We start from the raw sequence: 15,720 nt of genomic DNA, 5'->3' as shown, positions 1-15,720 counted from the left end.
ATTAATTGGGGCTTTCATATTGTAAAATAAAAAGTCTTGTTTGACTTACCACTTTAAGTATCAACAGCAACCTACATGTCAATCCACTGAGCCACCATCGAAGCAGCTTCCATCTTTCTTTACCGTCCGGTGTTCCTGACTGCAATAACAATAACACATACGGATTGTGAAGTTAGAACTAAGGGACCAGACAAATTTCCCTTTCAGCCTCGGTTTGATTACAATTGGTTTCAGAGTAGAGAAACAAACAAATGGTGGCACTAGTTTCTAACTATCCAATTGGTTAAAAATACTAGCAGTGCAAGTTTAACCTTAAACTTGAATTGTTTTACACTCTGTAAATGAGTGATCTTGTTAGAATATCTGTTGTATTGCAACCTAGTAAGAGGGAAAGCCGATAAAGGTTTATCCATTAACATTACGTTAAAAAAACTCATTAAAATAGTAGGCCTACCACATGAGTTTACATCTTGGTAAAACGAATAAGGATATGAAGGGTCGCCCAGTATTGATTTGTTGATGAGCACAATTATTGTTAACTTTATTTTGTTTTGTTTCCTTCTAAGGCGTGAACAATATGTTTGTCGACGACAAGTTAAATCTTACAGAAGTACACACACGCATACAGTCGGCGTATAACCTACACATTACAAAGTACATTTCCCATTTATTCATTTACTTCTGATAAACAACAATCTTTGCACTCGTTATGCGAACCTTCATATCGAGGCTGAGAGGAAAAAACAATGGAGGCCGTGCGAAGGATTTCCGTTGGAATGAGATTTAATTCAAAGTCCAAATCACATTGGACCTTATGGGACTCCACCAACTTCTTGAACAAAAAGCACCGACAAGAACAATGGATAATGACCTAGCCCGGTGAGGGCGCTATGTCAGTTTAACGGTCACAAAAAAGTACGACTATCTAGTCGAGACATCTAAATATTATTCGATTTTCTGCCCTAAGAATCTCAAAAAGCGACAATATTTCCTTGACCGGGAGTAAGGGGCCTGGAAGGTCAGTATGTCTGATGGGAAACTAAGCCGCTTCAAGATGATACGTATCTCAATCCGGACTTCTTGAAAAACAATTGCAAGAATGAAATGATACATTTAAGATTGTAAGCCAGAGTTTTTAATTCGTGGAGTCAGCTTAGCGATGGCAATAAAATACATGGTTTAATTTCACGATTCCGCTTACTGTGGAGCTATGCAGGGACGTACATTCAAGTATAATATATGTTAATGTGAATATATACCTGTTTCCCCTACTCTTCTAAAAATGCTTAAATAATATTATACCCTGATGAGAAGGTATTGTTGACAAAGGGAATTGTTTGGGACAGTGTTTTAGTCTGATAAACAGCGCTATACAACCAACTTTAGCGGCTCCACTGGGAATTACTTTACGACTTGAAGGACATTTTCAGGAACCTAGTTTTTTCCTTACTAAGAAACTGCTATAATCATTTCGTGATAAAGCCAACGTGTAATTTTTGCAACGCCACGTTCAGGATTTTGGTGGTCATAGTCTTGGACTTGGCAGGTCATGTTGAAAAAGAAGTATAGTTGTTATTAGCGTGGAAATACTCATAAATAGGGATAGGGCCAGCGGGCACGTTGGCGATGCAACAGTTTTCTTATATTGTTGCACATTAATTAGCTTCTGTGCATTTTCTTCCACTCTAGAATTCTAGTTCTAAATTGGTGTATAAAGCGACTACGTCAATGGTTTGTTTAATGCTCGGCCCGTCGTTGCAACTAGCATCTTCTCAAGGGTAAACTTGATTTAATTTACTGAAAAATATATGCGTGAAGCTTGTTTGGACTGGCAACAGTGCACAATAGAAACTGTGAGCAATTAAATAATATAGAATTACAGAATTTCAATTCAACATCACATTGGTCATTGGACAACTCTATGACTCCCCACGACTGAAAAGAACAATACAAAAATCGAGGATCACGGAGCAAAGTGAGGGCGCTATGCCAACTTAACGGTCTCATTTTTACTACGGACATAAACAGATTCAGTCCTTACATGTTGTGATGTTTTCATCCACTTGGTTTAAGATTTTACCGGCTACAGTCTAGGTTGCTAGATTCCCACTGTTATAAAAGTGCTAAACTATTAATTAACATGAGCTGATGAGAAGGTTTTGACAACACTGTTTTGGAAAGCGTTTTAACCCGTTGAAACTTGCGACCAAAAGGGGGGGGGGGGGAGTAATGTTGTTTGGATTTTGGTGGTCATAGTCAAGTATAGCTTTTTTTATGATGTTTGATATTTCCAGTATTCTACTACAAAACAGATTTCTTTTGAAATTATGGTTAGACTACGTAAATTACTGAGGTTTGAGCGAGCGCAAGCGCCGTGGTTTTTGCATTGTATACGGCGTGAAGTCGGGCTGTGATAAGGGAGATCGCGGAGTTCGACTTGTAGCTGACAGCTACCCCTTCTCATCAAATAATTTGAGGTTGTAAATAAAGGGATTTGCAGCTTCTTCGGAAGATTATTATTGAAAATATTGGCAGCAAAATCATTACAATGAGGGCAATGTAAAACCATATGCTTTCCGTCCATAAACACATGACATCGAGTGAATATTGGTCAAACTATGTTAACCCATTACTGGCAACGTCAGCCACCGGTAAGGTCTCATGTTACAAACTCCGGAATATTCTTCCTTTCCAGAATTATAGTTCTAATTTTGTGTATAACGAGACTAAGTAAATGGTTTGTTTTGTGCTCGGCCCGACGTTGCACGTAACCGTGTGCAAAGCTCGTTGGTTTGCCTAATAGCATCTTCTCCAAGGTAAACTTGGTTTAATTTATTGGAAATTATTTTGTGTGAAGCTTGTTGGACTGGCAACAGTGTACAATAGAAACTGTGAGCAATTAAATAATATAGAATTCCATAATTTCAATTCAGCATCACATTGGTCATTGTAGGACTCCTACAACTCTATGACTCCCCACGACTGAAAAGAACAATACAAAAATCGAGGATCACGGAGCAAAGTGAGGGCGTTATGCTTACTTAACGGTCTCATTTTTACTACGGACATAAACAGATTCTGTCCTTACATGTTCTAATGTTGTCATCCACTTGGTTTAAGATTTTACCGGCTGCAGTCTAGGATGCTAGATTCCACCTGTAATAAAACTGCTAAACTGATAAAGAGGTTTTGACAAAATTGTTTTGGAAAGCGTTTTAGCCCGTTAAAACTTGCGACCAAAAAAGAGGGGGGAGTGTGGGGGTAACGTTGTTGGGATGTTGGTGGTCATAGGCAAGTAGGTTTTTTTTTGTGACAATGATTTAAATCAAATTTGCTGTTTGATATTTCCAGTATTCTACTACAAAAGAGGTTTATTTTGAGAGTAAGGCTAAACTACGTAAATTACTGAGGTTTGAGCGAGCTCAAGCGCCGTGCTTTGTGCGTTGTGTACGGCGTGAAGTCGGCTGTGATAAGGGAGATCGCGAAGTTGTCCGACTCGTAGCTGACAGCTACCTCTTCTCATTAAATAATTTAAAGGTTGAAAATAAAGGGATTTGCAGCCTTTCGGGAGACTTTTATTGAAAATATTGGAAGCAAAATCATTACAATGAGGGCATTGTAAAACCATATACTTTCCGTGCATAAACACATGACATCGAGTGATTATTGGTCAATCTGTGTTAACCCATTACTGGCAACGTCAGCCACCGGTAAGGTCTTATGTTACAAACTCCGGAATATTCTTCCTTTCCAGAATTATAGTTATAATTTTGTGTATAACGAGACTAAGTAAATGGTTTGTTTTGTGCTCGGCCCGACGTTGCACGTAACCGTGTGCAAAGCTCGTTGGTTTGCCTAATAGCATCTTCTCCAAGGTAAACTTGGTTTAATTTACTCAAAGTTGTTTGTGTGAATATAGAATATAGAATTCCAGAATTTCAATTCAACATCACATTGGTCATTGTAGGACTCCTACAACTCTATGACTCCCCACGACTGAAACGAACAATAGATAAATCGAGGATCACAGAGCAAAGTGAGGGCGCTATGCCAACTTAACGGTCTCATTTTTACTTCGCTATAGCGGGGACATAAACAGATTCAGTCCTTACATAGTGTAATGTGGTCAACCACTTGGTTGAAGATTTCGCCGGCCACAGTCTAGGATGCTATATTCCCCTTGTAATAATAGTGCTAAAATGAGCATGAGCTGATGAGAAGGTTTTGACAAAATTTGTTTGGGACAGCGTTTTTAGCTCGTTGAATATTGCTACCAAAAAAGGGGGTGTAACGTTTTTGGTGGTCTTATAGTCACGTAGTTTATGCTCATTACGAAATTGATATAACAACTATTCCTTAATGAGTAAATTGTTGAAAAAAGGTAATGAACAAATAAATATGATTTATGGCATTGAATGGTGAGGTATTAGTATCTGGTTTGCAGTAACACCAAGTGAGAATCTGTACTTGCCAGGTAGAGTTTGTTCTTTAGAGAACTGTCTTAAGTTATTCTACTACCGCGGAGTAGATTTATCGGATTGTTCGGGAGACTTTTAAGGCTTTAAAGGCAGTGGACACTATTGGATATTGCTCAAAATTGCTATTTGACGCATATGTTGAGCTACACCAACTGTGAAGGCTAGTCTTTGCGATTAACCAATAGTGTCCACTGCCTTTAAACTACTCTGGGCAGAATGTATAGACAATAAACTGTACATTATATATGCTAATATAGGCCTACAATTCTAGCCAGAAAACGTACGTGGTATAAAGAGAAGTAAAGCAGACTTGGATAGTATAAAATGCATTTTATGAGTCATTTCACTTCAAAGAACTGCAGTTATGGACAAACATATTATTACTTATTCACCCCATGAGTTTGAATATGAACACTTCTCAGATGGTGTTTTCCTAAAGGGATTATTATTTATACCTGGACATTACTAGCACAGGGGTTTGCAGTATAACTCAAACGAAGAAAAAAAAACCATGATGAAATAAAATGTTCACAGTTGTACAACTCTAACATATAAATAATAGATTTTAAATTTGCATCGGGGATGAATAATATTTTAGCACTGTATACTCAGTACTAACCCGAGTTTTGTGAAAAAAAATATCAAAAGACTCGGGTGGGATTCGAACCCGCGACCCTTGACACTCTAGAGCAGTGTCTTACCAACTGGACCACCGCGGTTGCCCGGTAGTTTGAGGCATTTCGAATCCTATGTTTTAGCAGCGGGTACCGCAAACAATTTATGTTAAATTTCCATCGGGTGATCGGGGATAAAGAATATTAATTTGGTTTTTACCAACATATGTATACGGTTTTATACTATATGAATAAAACATTAAAACAGTCACAAAACACAAAAACACCAAAGGATAACAAAGCCTTTAAATATCTATTTGTTTGATAATTGCTTGAGGTGGTAAGCGCCTAATTGTTTTTTTGTTTGTTTTACACCAAACATATCAACCAAATATTAAAAATAAATTGTCGCGACGAGATAAATTATTATTTCATTTGTTTTTATATCTTCTTTATTAATTTATGTTCGGGAGTGTGCCTCTCTTTGCCGTCGATCTTTCTGATTAAATAAAACATACAACATGGAACAATACAAATATTATCAGAATAAAAGACAAAAAGTTACTCTGCGATTTGTCAGGTATTCAGGAGCCGCGATTCGGGTTATTCCCCCATTGCAATGTATGGTCCGCGCAACACATACACCACTAACAGAGGCCCCTTACCGGCTTCCATATAGCACCCTTCTGGTATGACAACCGACTTCACAGTATATCCTTCCCTATCTCTCAACCCTAGCAGTCCTTGCCCCCCTCGCTCAGGGTAAACAAAGCGGCTCCCAAACCATACTGGTGTCTTTCCCAGTAATTAATGCCTTGTTTCGTATTATTGCGAGGGGCCGGGATCGAACTCGGGACCAGTGGCTCATACCAATCCGGAATTCAGAGACAGTACCAGCGCCTAACGAATCGCCCTAGCACGTTGGTGCTTGCCAGACCCGATTTTAATTCTTATAAGGCAAAATAAATCCAGGTGCATTGTGGGACGGTCGTTTGATGACTGGGACGTGAACAGAAGACCATAGTATGCGTTATATAGTATCCCCTGACAGCACTACCAGATTAGCTCAGTGAGTTGTGGCGCAGTGACTGCAAAACTTCAGACGAAGTGTCTGAGTTCGAACGCCGGGCTCGCCAAATATGCATTATTTTCCATTTTAAATTATAATATTTAATTTTTTAATAATTTCAATGTATTACAACAACACATGACCACACTGGAGAATACAAATTAAAAAACTCACCCTTAACGGACAAACGTTTAATATTTTTTACATGGTTAAGTATTGAATATTGCACACTAGTACTTGGTTTCTGGAATACGGAAATGCTTAATTTTTTCAAGGTTTAATTTATTTTTTAGATTTTAAAGAAATTAAAAAAAGACAAGCGTAAGTGTCTAATTCGAGGCAATCAATTTTCAAAGATGTTATCAATGGAAACTGGCTTATCCTTTTTTGCGTTATTATATCAAATCCTGCCAAAGTGCCATTTCTTACTACTGGCAGTGATCTACATATCTATGGGAAGCAAAGACTAGCTAGAAGGAACTGGTAGCCACACCATTGTAACATTATATAACAGACCAGACCAGTACAATGCTAAGTTCAGGCAACCTTTAATCGAATCCAAAAAAGTTTGTTGTACGGTCCCTTTATGTGAACACGGTCCCTCGCAGCAAATGAAAGTGTCAAATACTGATCGTAAAAGGGCAAGGCAATAGCGTTTTTATATAGGTTTGGGTACATTTATTTAGTGGCAGAAAAAAAATTGACAACAAGATATATTAAAACGTAGTTCAATCTTTTAAGAATTATAACAAAAACATTAAAATTTATTATTTTTGTTCATGAAATTTAAAATTTACGGGCAAGCTTCAATGCACAACAAAATTCAACATTTTTGTATGCAATTAATTTTCGAAGATTTTATCAATTGACACTGGTTTCTTCCTTTTTTGTTATTCTATCCAATCCTGCCAAAGTGCCTTTTCGTACTACTGGCAGTGATCTACATATCTATGGTAGCAAAGACTAGCAAGAAGGAACTGGCAACCACACCATTGTAACATTATATAACAGACCAGACCAGTACAATGCTAAGTTCGGGCATCCTTTAATCACATCCAAAAAGTTGGTTGTACGGTCCCTATATGTGAACACGGTCCCTCGCAGCAAATGAAAGTGTCAAATACTGATCGAAAAAGGGCCAGGCAATATCCATTTCATATAGGTTTGGGTACATTTATTTCGTGGCAGAAAGAAACCATGACAACAAATTATATTAAAACGTACTTCGATCTCTTAAGAATTGAATAAAAAAAAATATATAATGTTTTTTTATGAATATTAAAATTTACGGGCAAGCTTAACGGGCAAACATGACAAAAAAATTCATTACACGTAGTTTAAGGTTTTGAAAATATAAAAAAAAAACAGTAATTGAAATTTATTATTTTTTTCATAAATTCTTAAATTGAAAGGCAAGCTTAACTTGACAACCCAATATTTTGTTTTCAAAGATTTTGTCAACGGACACTGGTTTCTTCTTTTTTTTTTTTTTGGTTATTATATCCAATTCTGCCAAAGTGCCTTTCCTTACTACTGGCGGTGATCTACATATCTATGGGAAGCAAAGACTAGCTTGAAGGAACTGGCAACCACACCATTGTAACATTATATAACAGACCAGACCAGTACAATGCTAAGTTCGGGCAACCTTTAATCATATCCCAAAAAGTTTGTTGTACGGTCCCTATATGTGAACACGGTCCCTCGCAGCAAATGAAAGTGTCAAATACTGATCGAAAAGGGCCAGGCAATATCCGTTTCATATAGGTTTGGATACATTTTTTAACAACTGAAAGAAAAAAAAGATGACAACAACAATATTAAACGTAGTTCAAGCTTTTGAAAAAAAAAAAATTATGATTTTATTTATGAAATTTATTATTTACGGGCAAGCGATCTGTACAATTTAATATTTTTGTATGCAGTTAATTTTCAAAGATGTTATCAATGGACACTGGTTTCTTCCTTGTTTGTTATTCTATCCAATCTTGCCAAAGTGCCTTTTCGTACTACTGGCAGTGATCTACATATCTATGGGAAGCAAAGACTAGTTAGAAGGAACTGGCAACCACACCATTGTAACATTATATAACAGACCAGACCATTACAATGCTAAGTTCGGGCAACCTTTAGTCATATACAAAAAATTTGTTGTACGGTCCCTAGATGTGAACACGGTCCCTCGCAGCAAATGAAAGTGTCAAATACTGAACCCCCCCCCCAAAAAAAAATGCCAGGCAATAGCCCTTTCATATAGGTTTTGGTACATTTATTTAATGGCAGAATAAAGCATGACAACAAAATATATTAAACGTAGTTCAATCTGTTAAGAATTATAACAAAAACATTAAAATTTGTTATTTTTTTCATGAAATTTAAAATTTACGGGCAAGCTTCAATGCAGAAAAAAAAGTCAATATTTTTGTATGCAATTAATTTTCAAAGATTTTATCAATGGACACTGGTTTCTTCCTTTATTGTTATTCTATCCAATCCTGCCAAAGTGCCCTTTCGTACTACTGGCAGTGATCTAAATATCTATGGGAAGCAAAGACTAGCTAGAAGGAACTGGCAACCACACCATTGTAACATTATATAACAGACCAGTGCAATGCTAAGTTCAGGCAACCTTTGATCATATCCAAAAAAGTTTGCTGTACGGTCCCTATTTGTGATTACGGTCCCTTGCAGCAAATGAAAGTGTCAGTTAGGGGCCTTCTGAACAAACAAAAGTCAGGCATTATCCCTTGCATATAGGATTTGATCAACTTTGACACGGCAGAAACAAAAATATTACAAGATAAACATATTAAAACGTGGTTTAAACTGTTAAGCGTTGTTTTGAATTATATTTTGTTCATGAAGAGAAAAAAGGGGCAGGCAATATTCCTTCCATATTTATTTGGATACACTTATTTTACAGTAGAAAAACCCATGACAAAACAATGTATTTTTTAACTTAATTCAACCTTTTATTGAGGCCTATTGTTTTAATTTGTTCATGAGACCAAAAGAAAGCCAAGCTTAAGTGTACAATTCAATGTTTATTATGCTATTAATTTTCAAAGATTTAATCAATGACAACTTGTTTCTTCCTTTTAGTGTTATAATATCCTAGCTTGCTAAAGTGCCTTTTCGTACTACTAGCAGTGATCTACATATCTATGGGAAGCAAAGACTAGCTAGAAGGAACTGGCAACCACAACATTGTTTAAAAACAATACTTCGTCAATAGATGGCGTTCACAATGAACCAACAAGGCATACCACATCCGACAGGCTAACCCTTAGGTGTTTACCTATTGCTGTACGAATTCGGAATTCTATCGATTGAGTACTGCATAACCATGTCAACTGAAATCATCCTTGTAGTATTACATAGCGGACCAGACCAGTATACAATGCTAAGTTCGGGCAACCTTTGATCATATCCAAAAAAGTTTGTTGTACGGTCCCTATATGTGAACACGGTCCCTCGCAGCAAATGAAAATGTCAAATACTGAACAAAAAAATGCCAGGCAATAGCCCTTTCATATAGGTTTGGGCACATTTATTTAATGGCAGAATCGTGGCAAATCATGACAACAAAATATATTAGACGTAGTTCAATCTGTTAAGAATATAAAGAAAAAAAACATTAAAAGTAATTTTTTTTCATGAAATTTAAAGTTTACGGGCAAGCTTAATTGTAAAATTCAATATTTTTGTATGCAATTATTTTTCAAAGATTTTATCAATGGACACTGGTTTCTTCCTTTTTTTATTATTATATCCAAGCCTGTCAAAGTGCCTATTCTTACTACTGGCAGTGATCTACAGATCTATGGGAAGCAAAGACTAGTTAGAAGGAACTGGCAACCACACCATTGTAACATTATATAACAGACCAGACCAGTACAATGCTAAGTTCGGGCAACCTTAAGTCATATCCAAAAAAGTTTGTTGTACGGTCCCCATATGTGAACACGGTCCCTCGCAGCAAATGAAAGTGTCAAATACCGAACAAAAAGGGTCAGGCAATATCCCTTTCATATAGGTTTGGATACATTTATTTAACAACAGAAAAAAACCTATGACAACAAAATATATTAAAACGTAGTTCAAGCTTTTATGAAAAAAAAGGACAAAAACAATTAATTATTATTATTATTTTTGTTCATGAAATTTAAAATTTACGGGCAAGCTAACCGTACAATTCAATATTTGTGTATGCAGTTAATTTTCACAGATTTTATCAATGGACACTGGTTTCTTCCTTTTTTGTTATTCTATCCATCTTGCCAAAGTGCCTTTTCGTACTACTGGCAGTGATCTACATATCTATGGGAAGCAAAGACTAGCTAGAAGGAACTGGCAACCACACCATTGTAACATTATATAACAGACCAGACCAGTACAATGCTAAGTTCGGGCAACCTTAAGTCATATCCAAAAAAGTTTGTTGTACGGTCCCCATATGTGAACACGGTCCCTCGCAGCAAATGAAAGTGTCAAATACCGAACAAAAAGGGTCAGGCAATATCCCTTTCATAAGTTTGGAAACATTTATTTCATGGCAGAATAAAACATGACAACAAAATATTAAAAAACGTAGTTAAATCCTTTAAGAATTTAAAAAATACAAAAGAAAACATTGAAATTTATTATTTTTTTCATGAAATTTAAAATTTACGGGCAAGATTAACTGTACAATTCAATATTTTTATGCAATTAATATTCAAAGATTTTATCAATGGACACTGGTTTCACCTGTTTTTGTTATTCTATCCAAGCCTGCCAAAGTGCCATTTCTTACTACTGGCATTGATCTACATATCTATGGGAAGCAAAGACTAGCTAGAAGGAACTGGCAACCACACCATTGTAACATTATATAACAGACCAGACCAGTACAATGCTAAGTTCGGGCAACCTTTAAACATATCTAAAAAAGTTTGTTATACGGTCCCTATATGTGCACTCGCAGCAAATGAAAGTGTCAAATACTGAGCGAGAAAGGGCCAGGCATTAGCCCTTTCATAATATAGGTTTAGATACATTTATTTCGAGGCATAAAAAACTCGTGACAACAAAATATATTAAAACGTAGTCCAAGCTTTTAAGAATAATTTTTTGTTTTTTTTTAAATTGAACGTTATTATTTTTTCATGAAATTTTTTAAATTAAAAGGCAAGCTTAACTGTACGATTCAATATTTGATGATGCAATTATTTTTCAATGATTATTATCCTAAAAAGATTGTTACGGTTCCTATGTGAACAGGGTCCCTCGCAGCAAAAAAACATGACCATTTTGTTTGGGGAAGAGCGCACGCTTACGTGTACAAATCTGTGTTAACTTTGCAACTAATTTTAAGATTTTATTAATAGACATTGGTTCCTCTCTTTGAATGTTTTATCTGCTTTACAAACAAAGCATGCTTCTCTATAGCAATAATATTACAACGCAATTTTTTAAAACGCTTTTGAACAATTTTTAAATTAATTTATGTCCCTTTTCGGTGTAAACAAAGGTCATAGGTGATATTTATAGATGGAATGTGTTCTATCGAGGTTAAGGGTCAAAAAACCTTTAGCCAGTCCATTAAGAAAAGACCAGCCAAAGTGTATTTTCTGTTCTCGCAGTGGTTGACATAGCTATGGGAAGCAATGACGAGCTGGCAGAAGCACTTGGCAAACGGACCATTGTTAAAAATACAATACTTTTGCACTGGATGCTATTCACCTATGAACCTATTGCATACCAAGCTACGATAGGGGGATGTACGATTTCAGACTTGTACAGATTGACTACTACCATCAGAACAATGCCAACTGCAACCATCCTTTGTAGTATTATATAATTCCCATGTCTAGAATAATAGCAGTGTCATTATGGGATTCTATGAGTCTTTTCAAAACCGTTAAGGCCCCTAAATTGTCACAGTCCCTGAACGCATGTTGGAAAGTGATTGCCACTATAGGAAAAAAACAAGTCATGCGGTTGTTTTCCAAACCATTCAATATTGACTAGATGTATAATTAATTGGGACTTTCATATTGTAAAATAAAAAGTCTTGTTTGACTTACCACTTTAAGTATCAACAGCAACCTACATGTCAATCCACTGAGCCACCATCGAAGCAGCTTCCATCTTTCTTTACCGTCCGGTGTTCCTGACTGCAATAACAATAACACATACGGATTGTGAAGTTAGAACTAAGGGACCAGACAAATTTCCCTTTCAGCCTCGGTTTGATTACAATTGGTTTCAGAGTAGAGAAACAAACAAATGGTGGCACTAGTTTCTAACTATCCAATTGGTTAAAAATACTAGCAGTGCAAGTTTAACCTTAAATTTGAATTGTTTTACACTCTGTAAATGAGTGATCTTGTTAGAATATCTGTTGTATTGCAACCTAGTAAGAGGGAAAGCCAATAAAGGTTTATCCATTAACATTACGTTAAAAAAACTCATTCAAATAGTAGGCCTACCACATGAGTTTACATCTTGGTAAAACGAATAAGGATATGAAGGGTCGCCCAGTATTGATTTGTTGATGAGCACAATTATTGTTAACTTTATTTTGTTTGTTTCCTTCTAAGGCGTGAACAATAAATTTGTCAACTACAAGTTAAATCTTACAGAAGTACACACACGCATACAGTCGGCGTATAACCAACACATTACAAAGTACATTTCCCATTTCTTAATTTACTTCTGATAAACAACAATCTTTGCACTCGTTATGCTAACCTTCATATCGAGGCTGAGAGGAAAAAACAATGGAGGCCATGCGAAGGATTTCCGTTGGAATGAGATTTAATTCAAAGTCCAAATCACATTGGACCTTATGGGACTCCACCAACTTCTTGAACAAAAAGCATCGACAAGAACAATGGATAATGACCTAGCCCGTTGAGGGCGCTATGTCAGTTTAACGGTCACAAAAAAGTACGACTATTTAGTCGAGACATCTAAATATTATTCGATTTTCTGCCCTAAGAATCTCAAAAAGCGACAATATTTCCTTGACCGGGAGTAAGGGGCCTGGAAGGTCAGTATGTCTGATGGGAAACTAAGCCGCTTCAAGATGATACGTATCTCAATCCGGACTTCTTGAAAAACAATTGCAAGAATGAAATGATACATTTTAGATTGTAAGCCAGAGTTTTTAATTCGTGGAGTCAGCTTAGCGATGGCAATAAAATACATGGTTTAATTTCACGATTCCGCTTACTGCGGAGCTATGCAGGGACGTAAATTCAAGTATAATATATGTTAATATATGTCAACGCCTTGTGGAGTCAGCTTAGCGATGGCAATAAAATACATGGTTTAATTTCACGATTCCGCTTACTGCGGAGCTATGCAGGGACGTAAATTCAAGTATAATATATGTTAATGTATGTCAACGCCTTGTTTAGGGTTTACCGGCTACAGTCTAGCATACCTGTTTCCCCTACTCTTCTAAAAATGCTTAAATAATATTATACGCTGATGAGAAGGTATTGTTGACAAAGGGAATTGTTTGAGACAGTGTTTTAATCTGATAAACAGCGCTATACAACCAACTTTAGCGGCTCCACTGGGAATTACTTTACGACTTGAAGGACATTTTCAGGAACCTAGTTTTGTCCTTACTAAGAAACAGCTATAATCATTTCGTGATAAAGCCAACGTGTAATTTTTGCAACGCCACGTTCAGGATTTTGGTGGTCATAGTCTTGGACTTGGCAGGTCATGTGGAAAAAGAAGTATAGTTGTTAGCGTGGAAATACTCATAAATAGGGATAGGGCCAGCGGGCACGTTGGACACTGCAACAGTTTTCTTATATTGTTGCACATTAATTAGCTTCTGTGTATTTTCTTCCACTCTTGCATTCTAGTTCTAAATTGGTGAATAAAGCGACTACGTCAATGGTTTGTTTAATGCTCGGCCCGTCGTTGCAACTAGCATCTTCTCAAGGGTAAACTTTGTTTAATTTACTGAAAAATATATTCGTGAAGCTTGTTTGGACTGGCAACAGTGCACAATAGAAACTGTGAGCAATTAAATAATATAGAATTCCAGAATTTCAGTTCAACATCACATTGGTCATTGGACAACTCTATGACTCCCCACGTCTGAAAAGAACAATACAAAAATCGAGGATCACGGAGCAAAGTGAGGGCGCTATGCCAACTTAACGGTCTCATTTTTACTACGGACATAAACAGATTCAGTCCTTACATGTTGTGATGTTTTCATCCACTTGGTTTAAGATTTTACCGGCTACAGTCTAGGTTGCTAGATTCCCACTGTTATAAAAGTGCTAAACTATTAATTAACATGAGCTGATGAGAAGGTTTTGACAACACTGTTTTGGAAAGCGTTTTAGCCCGTTGGCTCTTGCGACCAAACGGGGGGGGGGGGGGGGAATAACGTTGTTTGGATTTTGGTGGTCATAGTCAAGTAGCTTTTTTTATGATGTTTGATATTTCCAGTATTCTACTACAAAACAGGTTTCTTTTGAAAGTATGGTTAGACTACGTAAATTACTGAGGTGCTAGCGAGCGCAAGCGCCGTGGTTTTTGCATTGTATACGGCGTGAAGTCGGGCTGTGATAAGGGAGATCGCGAAGTTCGACTCGTAGCCGACAGCTACCCCTTCCCATCAAATAATTTGAGGTTGTAAATAAAGGGATTTGCAGTTTCTTCGGAAGATTATTATTGAAAATATTGGCAGCAAAATCATTACAATGAGGGCAATGTAAAACCATATACTTTCCGTGCACAAACACATGACATCGATTGATTATTGGTCAAACTGTGTTTACCCATTACTTGCAACGTCAGCCACCGGTAAGGTCTCATGTTACAAACTCGGGAATATTCTTCCTTTCCAGAATTATAGTTCTAATTTTGTGTATAACGAGACCAATTAAATGGTTTGTTTTGTGCTCGGGCCGACGTTGCACGTAACCGTGTGCAAAGCTCGTTGGTTTACCCAACAGCATCTTCTCCAAGGTAAACTTGGTTTAATTTACTGGCAATTATTTTGTGTGAAGCTTGTTGGACTGGCAACAGTGCACAATAGAAACTGTGAGCAATTAAATAATATAGAATTCCAGAATTTCAATTCAATATGACATTGGTCATTGTAGGACTCCTACAACTCTATGACTCCCTACAACTGAAAAGAACAATACAAAAATCGAGGATCACGGAGCAAAGTGAGGGCGCTATGCTTACTTAACGGTCTCATTTTTACTAGGGACATAAACAGATTCAGTCCTTTCATGTTGTAATGTTGTCATCCACTTGGTTTAAGATTTTACCAGCTACAGTCTTGGATGCTAGATTCCACCTGTAATAAAACTGCTAAACTGATGAAGAGGTTTTGACAAAATTGTTTTGGAAAGCGTTTTAGCCCGTTAAAACTTGCGACCAAAAAAGAGGGGGGAGTGTGGGGGTAACGTTGTTGGGATGTTGGTGGTCATAGGCAAGTAGGTTTTTTTGTGACAATGATTTAAATCAAATTTGCTGTTTGATATTTTTAGTATTCTACAACAAAAAGAGGTTTATTTTGAGAGTAAGG

At 36.7% G+C, this 15,720-nt stretch overlaps 1 protein-coding gene across 1 annotated transcript in view; it reads right to left on the bottom strand.

The window, feature by feature from the left end:
* LOC139936530 (uncharacterized) overlaps nucleotides 1-12,315 on the bottom strand; it is a 54,020-nt gene extending 41,705 nt beyond the window's left edge. Inside the window, exons 1-2 of the mRNA XM_071931365.1 lie at nucleotides 12,230-12,315; nucleotides 50-139 (exon numbers count right to left, since the gene is read on the bottom strand). The gene's annotated coding sequence lies outside the window, so the exon portion shown is untranslated. The remainder of the gene's footprint in view (nucleotides 1-49; nucleotides 140-12,229) is intronic.
* Nucleotides 12,316-15,720: the final 3,405 nt, after the last annotated feature.

This window comes from Asterias amurensis, chromosome 4, assembly GCF_032118995.1.
Source record: "Asterias amurensis chromosome 4, ASM3211899v1".
Lineage (NCBI taxonomy): Eukaryota > Metazoa > Echinodermata > Asteroidea > Forcipulatida > Asteriidae > Asterias > Asterias amurensis.
This window is presented reverse-complemented; position numbering and strand designations above follow the sequence as displayed.